This window comes from Ochotona princeps, chromosome 17 (genome assembly GCF_030435755.1).
Source record: "Ochotona princeps isolate mOchPri1 chromosome 17, mOchPri1.hap1, whole genome shotgun sequence".
In the NCBI taxonomy this organism is placed as follows: Eukaryota; Metazoa; Chordata; class Mammalia; order Lagomorpha; family Ochotonidae; genus Ochotona; species Ochotona princeps.
In genome coordinates this window covers 7651367-7664039 of record NC_080848.1, presented here as the reverse complement: position 1 = coordinate 7664039, position 12673 = coordinate 7651367, and positions in this window count along the sequence as shown.

Genomic DNA, 12673 nt, shown 5'->3' with positions numbered 1-12673 from the left:
TTTTGTCATCTTCAGGTAGAGAGAGGTAGAGGAGCCTTCCCGTGTCCCCAAGAGAAAATGGGGGAAATGACATTGCTGTGGGTTTGTGTAAAATAATTCTGTATTTCACACTTTCTCGGGATTTTCATGATCATGTACTTGCGAAGAATGTCTCACAGTGTGTTTGAAAGGCAGCTTGAGTTCACATGTTCCACTGGTAATAACAGGAGCCATAATGGGTGAGGGGATGTTCTAAGAACAGAGCTCCAGTTTCCCCAAAGCTAAACACCATGTGCTTGTCTCTGCTCTAGAAGGGAGTACTAAGGACAGATCTCTAATGAGCAAAAAACTCCCTGTCCCTTATCTACACTACTCCTCTCCCAGTCCTCCAATCACCACACTTACCGCATGCATACACAGGTTTCTCTCTTGTCATGGTGCTTCTTTCAGCCACACTCAACCCCAAATTCACAGCCAGCCCTTATTGTTAAAGCCTGCAGAATGGCTCACTCCTTGAGAAATTTTTTAATTACCATTTCTATGAATTCAGCTTGAGTTTTTAAAAATCTCTTATTTATATATATTTCTTGATTTGCAAAACAGACAGAAAGACAAGAGGAGGAGGAGAGCAGAGGAAGAGAGGAAAGGAGAGAAGAGAGGAAAAGTGATCTTGCATCTGTTGGATTTCTCTCCAAATAGCTGCAACAGTCACATTTAGCACAGGCTAAAGCCAGAAATCTGAAACTCCACTTGGGTGTTCAATGTGGGTGGCAGGAGTACTTGTACCATCATCTTCTGCTTCCCAACTGCAATAGTAGGTAGCTAGAATGGAAGAAGACATGCTGACTCAAAGTGGCACTCCAATGCGCAATGCAGGCATCCCAAGGAGGGGCCGCAATACACAATAGCACGATGATTTTATTTGTTTAAAACATTCATTTATTTTTATTAGAAAGTCAGATGTACAGAGAGGAGGAGAGACAGAGAGGATCTTCCATTCACTGAATCACTTCCCAAGTGGCCACAATGGCTGGAGCTGAGCCAATCCGAAGCCAGGAGCTGGAAGCTTCTTCCAGGTCTCCCATGTGGGAGCAGGTTCCCTAGGCTTTGGGCCATGCTCTACTGCTTTCCCAGGCCACAAGCAGAGAGCTGGATGGGAAGCAGTGCCGCTGGGACATGAATCGGCACCCATAAGGGATCCCAGAGTTTGCAAGGTGAGGACTTCAGTAGCTAGGCTATGGCCCTTTGCTCACCGCAATGATTTTTAAAAACCTGTTTATTTGACCAGGAGAGGGAGAGGAAAAGGGGGAAAAAAGAGAGAAGGAGAGAGGAAGAAAGGAGGGAGGAATGGGGTGGGGCAGACAGAGAGGAAGGAAAGGAGAGAAAGAAGAAGCAAGAGAGGGAGAGGAAAGAGAGAGCGAGCTAGAGATCTCAGCTGCTAATTGATTCCTCAAATACCTGCAACAGCCAAATGAAAGTCAGAACTCCATGTTTTCCACGCGGATGGCAGGAATCCAGTTAACCAGGCCATCAGCTGCTGCCTCCCAGCATGTGATTTAGCAGGAAGCTAGAACTGGGAGCAGAAATCAACCTACATACGCTGTTGTGAGATGGGAAGTTGGGGAGGAATTTTAATCTGAGAAATAATTGCAAAGTTAAGTCCCAAGAATTTCTTGATTTTTCCATTCTGCGTGTCTCTGAGCATGAAGAAGCAAGTGTGTGTGTGTGTGTGTGTGTGTGAGAGAGAGAGAGAGAGAGAGAGAGAGAGAGAGATGATTTTACAAATGCACCCTGCAGGATGCTCTGGAACCAAGAAGAGTTTGAAGGAAGTAGCAACTAGACCTATGTGGGTGTCAAAAGCCTAGCCTGGATTTTTCATGACTTCTTTTCTCCTGACTGTTTTATCACAGCTGAAATCAAAGTAATCAAAGTAGCCCCGTGTCAGACAGGATAGCTGGTTGTTTTGATTATAGCAATACAAACTTGCCAACTCGGTACCCCCCTCATCTATGTCGTCCCCAGTTTCAGACAATGAAGAGATTGGAGGATTTCTGACTCTCTGGCTGCCCCCCACCCTGCCCTTCACCCCTCGTCTCAAAAGCCAGCATATTCCCCTTCACCCTTCATCCCCAAAGGGATATAAATACAGAAGAGAAACCTGTGGGTAAGGACCAGTCAGGCATGTCTTTCATTCATTTGATAAAATACGTGAGGTGTGGTTTCTCGACACGCGGTTGATAAAATGCAGTGGCGGTGTTCCATGTTATTTGACTTTCCATTAGCTTTTTTTTCCCCTCAGATGAGACTGTCTTAATGGCTCACTTCTGTTTTTAATCACGGGGGCCATTTCTATGGATTTATTTTCACATTTTCCAATAGGAAACATATTCTAATCCTTTAAGGATTAAAAGTAAAGTATGGGAGGATGGGCAATATTGAGAAGAAAAGCTTCCCTGCTGGCTTAAATTATCAGGCATACATGTGCACATCTGTGTGTGTGCACACACACATATGCAAATGTTGCTTGAAGGCTCTTGTTCTCTCCCTGATATGGGAACAGAGATTCTGGCATATCTCTGCTTTCCTTAGTTCTTACTCAGCTTAAATGACCTAGTATAGGAGAATGAAGTACGTCACTTTGCTCATCTGTGGGTCTCTCATTTCTTACTGGTTAAGGATTTGAAAAAAAAAAAAAAGAAAGAAACCTCTAGGGCTTTACGCAGCAAATTGCAATTTGCAAAAAAAAAAAAAAGTAGGTTACAGTGATTAGGTTTTATATAAGGCTGAGCAGCTGAAGATGCAAAGAAGAATGCTGGGATGATTTTCAGCTTTCAGCTTTGAAAAAGCAAGTCACCTGCATAAAGCACCCAGCGTTGTAAGCCTCACGTGAGGAATCCTTAGAGAGAAGTCCCTCGTTCCATCTGCAGAGCACCGACTTGCTCTGTCCGACTTTCACCAGATAAAGGCAATCTGGGATGGTGGACACTCCTGGTCTATCTCACCGTTTCACCGGTACCTGCATTTGAATGTGCAAAGCTGTTTCTGCTTTAAATTCTCTTCTCATTCTCTCCGTTTGTCCAACAAGGACCCGAGATCTTGATGCGTGTGCTGCACATTCAGATTCTCCTTCTGACTTGTTGAGATAACTGAATTTAAAAACAATTTCTTCCTCTTATTTCAGCCTGAGTCAAGTTTCTGGAGGTTATCTCGGAGTTGTTAACATAGATTCTGAATCTTGATTGTGTCTGTAACCTCCCTTACCACTTAGGTAACTCTGCCTTTATATTAAATCCAGCACATCATTTGTAGGCTTGTCTGTATATTATTATAGTCCTTTAATGTGCTTGAGTGACCTACCTCCTGGTCTGTCCTTTCTTGGGCTCTCCACATTCTGTGAGAATCTCATTCCTTCCCTTACGATGTTGTAAACATAAACACAAATCGTTCTAGAAGCCTGGTCTAGTTTTCATTCATTTTGGAATTGGAACCGGAACTGTAGCCTTCTGAAGAGGGACCAGAACTTCAGTATATTCTTGCATTCCCTTACATAGAAATTCCTTTTTCAGTTGGGTTCCTTGGGGATACATTGAGCTAATTACTGAACAGTCATCACTATCATCCCCCAGTACTTATTCCAAATTGAACCCCAAATTTTGCACAGAAGGGCAGTAACCCGTGTTCCCATGGATGAGTCATCATGTTGCAACCCAATTGTGACAATCCTAATCCTTTTTGCCTGCTATTTATTTTCCAAGATTTTCTTATTATCTTCTAAGGACAGGTCTACTGGGGAGTGTTTGAAAAGTGTTTTGTTGGTACTAAAAGAAACAAATCTGTGGGAGTCTGTTAAATATCTCATATAACTCTCCCATGCAAAAGGTTAGAGAAGGGTTGGAGTACTCAGATGTGGAAGTTAACACTATCACAACCTGTTTTGCATTCCAGACCCCTGGATTACTAATGGTATCCTTCCAGATTAATTATTTTCATGCTTCATTCCTCAGTCTATGAAATGGAAGAGATAATAATACCACCTGTCTGACAGGGGCATGAAGGGAGTAAAATCGATTGATAACTCTTGGGAACTTATACAGTGGCCGTCAGAAATAAGACTCCGAAACATTTGTTCAATACACGATGAACATGGGCAGCTTTCAGGGTGAATTTTGATTTCACAAGAACTTGACTTTTCTTTCAATGAAGCAAAATGATGAAATCATGCGTTTGGTTATGAAGTGGTTATTCCACAATGCTTTGGACATGTAAAACTCATAATTTCTGATCCATAACTAAGGGGTATCAAGAATGATGGCTTATATGCATATTTCTGACATGAAGATTATCTACTGTTAATTAGCATGTTAGGTAATAATGACACTTTTATATTCATGAACATTTATATTAAACATGTAAGACTGCCTGAATAGTATTTGAGGGGACAGAGATCAGAAGCAGGAGAACTGGATGCTTTAAAACTTCTCAATTCTGCTGATTTGATAGTTCTTTGCTTTCTACAATGGTTTTGGGAGGCGTGGGTGACAAACCAGGAGTTTGTTAAGATTCCATTTTTGTAAAACCAATTCGAAGATTAGTAAACAAGATCTAGATGTTCATGTATAAAAAGCTATCTGGAAAGCTTTCATAGCAGCACAATCAGTAATTGCAAAAACATGGAAGCAGCCAAAATGCCCATCAGCAGAGGATTGGATAAGAAAGCTGTGGTTCATCTACTCCATGGAATACTACTCAGCTATTAAAAAAAACAAAATGCAGTTCTTTGTGGCCAAATGGACCAAACTGGAAACCATAATGCTAAGGGAAATGAGCCAATCCCAAAAGGTTAAATACCACATGTTTGCCTTAATTTAAGATGATATGATGTTATGTATAACATGTTATATGTTGTGTATAAACTAAAATTGAAATGTCAATGAGGTGGTCAGAGAAGGTGGTTAAGAACTAGCATTTATTTTTAACATTTGGCTACTCATTACTATGTTGATTAATTCCATAATGATGTAAATTTTTACTGATGGTATGTTGGAGCTTTTAATTGATTGGGATGATACTCTGCTGGCTCTGTCTTCAAACCAGAGAAGGTATACCTAAGAAGCCATTGAACTTGACTGGACAATAAGATGCTGGACTCTATGTTTGGTATATGCTTGCAATGAGGGAATCTCAACTGAACTTGAACTATGGTTATGCAACAAGGTGGAGGAATCCACCATGGTGGGAGGGTTTGGGGAGGGGTGGGAGAATCCAAGTACCTATGAAATTGTGTCACATAATACAATGTAATTAATGAATAAAAAAGTAGTAATTTTTACTTGGTATGGATTTAAGCTATTTTATTTGGTTATTCTTTGAATATCTTTGCTTTTTATTTTAAGTCAAAAATAATTGTTTTGCTTTCATACACACAGAAACATTCTGTAGGTGTTAAGATAGTAGTGATAGTAATCGCCCACTAATTTCTTTCATCTGTAGGTTGTCAAATTTGCATCTTTTATAAGCATCAGATATTTGAGCTTTTAAGGAATCTGACAGAATCTTCCTTCACCCCATCTATAACCCCATACGTTATTAGGAAGGTATTTGTATTTGCTGCCAAATATCTGCCCCAAATCATCCCATCTTGCTGACATTTTGTCAGATTAATAGACCCCGAGTGATGTGAATATGTTGATTTTACAGCAGACCTCCAGACAAAAATGGGTTGGATAAATTATATTTCTTGGGATCCTGATGTTTCCATTTAAAGGTGTCTGTAGGTACTCAGCCCTTTCTGAAACATGCCTGTTTAAAAGCCTTATGTTACAGCTTTTCTTTCATGCCTTGTGAGCAAAGCCAGGGTTATCCTGAGGGTAGGTACTTTTGCCCTCATCTTGTGGCTTGTGAATTCCTTGGCTGATCTCTGATTGTAAAGCATTCTCTTTCAATGCGAGTTCGTTTGTCCATCTAGGAAAATACTTTTCCTTTTCAGAGCATCCAGATGGATTGGTTGGTTCCTGTGTTTGTGCTGGAATGGAGATCAGAAAGCAATTTCAGTCTGCACTGGCTCTTGGACTTTCATGGTGATTTTAATGGTGAAGTTCAGAAGTGTAGTAAGAGACAGGAATACCAGAGCTGTTTACATAGTCTCTTTTTTTCCTTGAGTTTTTTAAATATGAAGAATAGTCCTCTAAACCCCAACACTTGGCAGCCATAGTCCTATGTACTGTCAGTTCTTATCTTTTTGCATGATTCTGAGAGTTAGCAAAAGTAAAGATGATATTTCAATGAGTATCAACTGTGCCAGGTACAATTCTAGACCATGCACATCTATTATCTCACTTAGACCACTTATTTTTCAGGAAAGATTGATGTGAGAGCGCATCCAGTGTACTTACAGACATAATAGGTTTCAATAGCCAACTCTGCCCTCTTAGCACCTCCAACACCATGACTAGGAATTTGAGTGTGGCATAATTATGAGATCTGGGTAGTTCACGGAATTCCTCCTCCTCATCATCACCATGTTGTAGTCTGCAATCCAAGAAGAGGACAGTAAGGATGATGAGGAAGAGGAGGGGAAACAGAAGAAGGTGATGATTATGGTTCCACACTCCTAGGGTTATGATGTGGACTGGAAGACCCAAAGTGACTAAAGCCCTTGATATTAATGAGTTCACATGTGTTCCTCTCCCCCCTTCATGTCTACATTTGCCTAAAAAAGAATTAGTATTTTAGTGTCTATGCCAAATTGACATGAGAACATGTTATTCTTGTCTCATTTATTATTATTATTATCATTTTATGATACAGTTCCATATTCCCTTATCCTCTCCCCAATTCCCTCCCCCCCAGTTCCTCTATATCATTACTAACATTTAGTTCTTCATACACAGTCATATGTCCATCATTGCGGGCTTGGACAATGGCAGAGAGTCCAGAATCCTATTGTCAAGATATAGTAAACAGTTTCATTGTAAATCCATCTTCGTCTGGAAGCAGAAATGCATACCACACTGCATCCTCACATCTGGATGTTAGTCTCCATTCCACAGCTATTGTACATTCCCTTAAATGAAAAGTCATAATACAGAATCAACAATAGAAAGAAAAATAGAAATTTACAATGCCATGAAGTTAAATGACATGTTACTAGATATGATGGTCTCCATTACACAGCTACTATACATCCCCTTAAATGAAAAGCCAGAAAACAAAATCAACATCAGGGAGAAAAAAGAAATTAACAACACCAAAAAGTTAAATAACATGCTATTAAATGACTAGTGTAGCTGAAGAATGAAAATCAAGAACCTTCTTGAAGAAAATGATGCCACTGCATGATCTACAAGTCGTTGAATAATTTAATCAGAAGAGAGTGTTTTGAAGCGATGAAACCAACACAAAACAAAGCCCATGTGATATAGTTTCTGCTGATCTTTGTTAAAGTATGTCTCCTCCAGACAATAAGCAGATGGGTTTTGTTTTTTAATCCAGTCTACTAATCTATGACGTTTTATTGAGCTTGTTTAAGCCATTTACATTCAGAGTTTAATATCTATCTATGGGTGATACTTTGGTCCCGTCATTTTAGGAATGGGTTGTTCATTGGTTTAGTCTTCTTTGGTCATTTTACTGGGCTGATTTTCCCGTTTGCCTTTGGTTTTGGTAGGTGCTCTTCCTCTTCTCTGTCAAGAGAACATCTTGAAGTATCATTTTGTAGGGCAGGTTTGGAAGAGGCAAATTCTTTTAACTTTTCTTTACTGTAGAAGAATTTTATTTCATTTTCAAAGACAAAAGAAAGCTTTGCTGGATATGTTATCCTAGGCCGACAACTTTTTTCTTTTAGAATCTGGAATATGTCACTCCATTCTCTTCTGGCCTGTAGAGTATCCTGTGAGAGATCTCCTGTGAGCTTAATTGGCATTCCTTTATATGTCAATTAATTTTTTTCATGTGTACATTTAAGGATCTTTTCTTTATGTTCAACTGAAGAGAGCTTGGTGAAGATCGCTTTCGATCAAGCCTGTTCTGTGCCCCTCCTGGATCTTGTTTCCCAATTCTTTCTCCAAATTAGGGAAATTTTCCTTTATTATTTCATTAAATACATTTGCAAACTCAACTTCTCTTTCTGCACCTTCTGGGACTCCCATAACTCTTATATTTGGCCTCTTAATGGTGTCTTTCAATTCTTGAATACTTTTTTTTGTCTGAACCAGCTCTGCTTCCAGCTTTTTGTTTGTTTCCCGCTGATGACAGGAAATATCTTCCAATTCTGAGATTCTTTCTTCTGCTTGCTTCATTCTATTTTGGAGATTCTCCATTGTACATTTAGTTTGCTTTACTGTGTTCTTAATTTCTGATGTATCAGCCTTGATTTGCTTTATTGCTTCCTTAAATTCTTTGAGCTCTTGTACGTGCTTCTCATTGTTGATCAGAAGCTTTAAAATGAGTCTTATGGATTCTGTGTCCCCCATTTTCTCAATGTCTTCCTCAGTTAACAGTGAGGTTGACATAGGGTTTTGCTCCTTTCCAGGGGTTTTTTCGGTAATATTCATTGTGCCTTTATCTCTTCTTTTGCTCTTGATCACTGTACTTCTGGTTAGCAGAGTTTGCTCCTTGGGGAAGGTTTCTAAGCTGTGTCACCCACAGGTCTACAATGTGATTTTACTTATTGCAGTTAGTACACAACTTTTTGCTTGCAGCCACTTGTGCCATAACCTCCAGTGAGTTCTAGGTCTGGGTTCTTATGTCAGATTTCCACCGTGGTCTCCACAGTCCCAGCTCCTGGCTCACCACTCTCCACCTCCTGTGATACCGTGCTGAGGCTGCACCGTTGTCTCTGCAATTTTCTCCCACTTCCAGGATTAAAGAGACACCAGGTGTCCTATGTAATTAGGTTGTTGGTGGCACTGATCTTGTTGGAACCTGTTGGACGTTATGTCTGGGTGCCACATGGACCTATTTTGACCCGTATGATGCCAAAGTCAGTATTATTTTCCTGCGGGACCAGTGCAAACCACTGACCTCAGCGAGTTCTCACGAGCTCAGCACATGTGCAGTTCACTGTTGTCTCCTGCAGTCCTAAAGCTATTGCCACAGTGTGCAAAATGGCACCTGACATACCACCACTACCTGCTGGCCGTCAGGTCTTAGGGCTACCCAGACCTGTCCCACCTGTAGAATGCCATGTTGCTGCAGTTCACTGATTCAGAAATGAGTTCACTCCCAGTTCAGCATATGCTCAGTCCTTTCCCTTGCCTTTGCCTCCTTATGCAAAATGGTGCCCAATTCAGCTCTAGCGGACTGACTGGGCTATGAAATCTATCCTGTTCTCACACTGCCCGTCTGTGATCTGCTGCTCTGTCTCTGCTCCTGGTCAAATCAAATGGACCAGCAGGATGGACAGTTCTTTGTCTGGGTTCACCTCCCAAGCTCCCAGTGAAAATCCCTTCCCACCTGGTTGCTGGTGGAGTTTCCGGCTGCTGGTGGAGTTCAGATCACTGTTTGCTGAATGCCACTGGAGTATTAGTCACTGCAACACCACACTGCTGTGCCTGCTTCTTTCCTGTGTCTGCCAGTCTCTAGGTACCCCTCTGCTGTTGTTCTGTCCTTTCCTATTTCCTGGAATGTGTCCTCTCTTCTTCATCCTGATTAAATGTTTTTCCATCCATTTAAATGTGTCCTTACCCTATTCCGCCATCTTTATTCTCCCCTTGTCTCATTTTTATATATGTCCTTGTTCATATCCCTCAGAATTGCAAGTACACAGCAAACTACAAACCTTTACCCTTGAACTTCCTCATGGCTTTCGAGTCCATCAAACACGTGCTGTTTACAGCGACATGAGCACTGCTACATTCTGGAAATGGCTATTTCAAACTGTTGCTGGGTAATTCTCATAAACAGACTTTGTTGACTAACATGATGCCAGTGACCATATTTTAACCAGTCCCGTTGAACCTGCATCAGGACTGAAGACAGAATTTTCTGGAATGATTCTGGTTCCAAGCAGCAAATGAAAAATACTTGCTATTAAGTGGCTTAGTTTTATTTTTCTCCTACATTTTAAAATTATACTTGGAGCCTGAACTTTATAATTGTAATAATGGAACAGATGTGTCAGACACTCTGCAATGAGTTTGCTGTTATTTTTCTTTTCAGTTCTCATATTTTAGTCCTAGAGTCTATTATTTGTCTTTGAAACTCTTTTGAGTTTTCAGGAGTCCTTTCCAGAAGCCAATACTGCACTGAAGAGGGAAAAGCCACTGCCTGTGACAGGCATAATCTATTGGGTCACTAATTTGTGTCCCAGCTGCTCTACTTACAATTTTCCTCTCTGCTAATGGCATGGGGAAATCAATAGAGGGCGACCCCAAATGCTTGGAGCCCCTGACGTCCATGTGGGAAAGTGGATGAAGCTCCTGGTTACTGACTACAGCTTGGCCCAGACCTGGTCACTGTGGTCATCTGAAGAGGAAGATCAGTAGAAGGAAGATTTTTCTCTTGCTTTCTCTGTTTCACACACTCCTCTTATTCCAGGGCTTTTCCTCTCTGTGTAATAACTCTGGCTTTAAAATAGATAAGTGAAACTAATGAAAAGAAGTCCCTCCCAGTGGGCAAGTTCATGGAAGAGAAAGAAGAGAGAACAGAGCATGGGCTGAGAGAGGCATTTAAATACCCTGACTCAAGAAAACAGGTGGTTACGGTTCTCTGCTCTCATAGGTCACATTTTTTCTTTAAGATTTATCTATTTTTATTGGAAAGTCAGATATACAGAAAGAAGGAGAGACAGAAAAAGAAGATATTCCATCCACTGGTTTACTCCCAAAGTGGCCACAATGGTTGGAGCTGAGCTGCTCCAAGCCAGAAGCCAGGAGCCAGGAGCCAGGAGCCAGGAACCAGGAACCAGGAACCAGGAGTCAGGAGCCAGGAGCTTCTTTCGAGTCTCCTAAGTCTCCTAAGTCTTTTACTCTTCTTTTCAGTCCAGGGTCCCAAGGCTTTGGTCCATCCTCAACTGTTTTGCAGGTCAGAAGGAGGGGGCTGGATTGGAAGCAGGGTCGCTGGGATTAGAATCGGCACCCATATGGAATCCCGGAGCTTGTAAGGAAAGGACTTTAGCTACTAGGCTACTGTGCCAGGCTCACAGATCACTTCTATTTAATTAACTAACTTATTTATTTATTTTTAATGGTATAAATTTTATTTTTGGTAATTTTTACATATTTCATTATGGGTCAAGGGTTAGAGGAAGGTGGTTGAGACCATTGTTTTGACATTGTTTGTTTTTCCTTGCTATATCTGGGGAGAAGGGAGAGATAAAGGGAGGAGCCACCCCAGGTCCCTGATGTGCGGCATGCTCCAAGGATCCTGCTCAAGAGTTTTGATAATTCAACAGGTCTGTATTGCTACCGCTCTCGCCACTCCAATTGCAATGAAATCTCTCCAGACTCCACTGGCTGAAGTAGTCCCCCTTAGAGTCTCCATTTTCCCAGTTATTCACTGCTGACTCTTTGCTGGATTGTTGATCAGTTTGTTCCAGTACCAGGTATCCTCTGCAGGCTCCAGTGTACTGACATATCCTCCATGTTCCATGGATACTGATACTGAATAATGACATCACAAACAAATGGGAAAAGATAAATTCTTGCTGGTTATGTTCAGACTGTATCAAGATTCAATGTTAGTTGTTTGCATTAGCTTTGTGCTATGGTTGAAATATGTCCCTCAAAAGTTAATGTATTGTGTATGAAGAACTATATTTTAGTAATGATATAGAAGAACTATGTGGGGGGTGGTTGGCATTGGGATAAGGAAATAACAGGAGCCTATGGAACTCTATCATAAAATGATAAAAATAATAAAAATGTAAAAAAAAAACCCAGTTAATGTATTCGAAACTTCATCCCCAAATTCCCATGTTAATGGAGGTGAAGCCTTTGGGAAATAATTGGATTAAAAGAGAGCATGAGAGTGGGGCCTCCAGATGCCAATAGCAGTTTGTAAGAAGAGGAAGGGAAAATGAAGGTAGCATTTTGGTCTCTCCCTTACCATGCTATGTCTTCTACCATGCAGTAGGAAAGTCCTTACCAGAAACCAGAACTTTGATTTTCTGTTGTCTCTGTGTCTAGAAATGTGAGAAACCAATTGCCTGGCTTTATAAATGGCAGTTTTTAGTATTTTATTATAGCAATAGAAAATTGATGCTATGTTATTTGTTTTCAACCACTACATATAAACTGTGCATTTTATCTACTTTCAATGAGAACAGATTCAGAGAAAAAAATAATTTATCTAAATTCAGGTAGCACAACAATGCCAAGGTTAAAATTATTGTCTATTAATTAAACTCTCAGTTTAAAATACATGAAAACAAGCAAAACCAGTCATAATAAAAATAGCTCTTGTCCTCTGAGGGCTACACACACACACCAAGTTCAAAGATATTCACAAGATGTGACTTCCAAAATTTCATATGCAACGACTTTGTAAAACTCTGATTTGTTAGAAATAATTGGAAAAAGAGATATCTCATATTACTACGGACAGGCTCTGATTTTCAATTTGTCATTTTTTCAGGATAATTCGAAGAAACATTGACTGGTGCCAATTTTAGGGTCATTTTTGATAATTTTATATGAGATATTTGAAAACTAATCATTTATATGCAAATCGTAGGTGCCAGGTCTTGAGAATGACT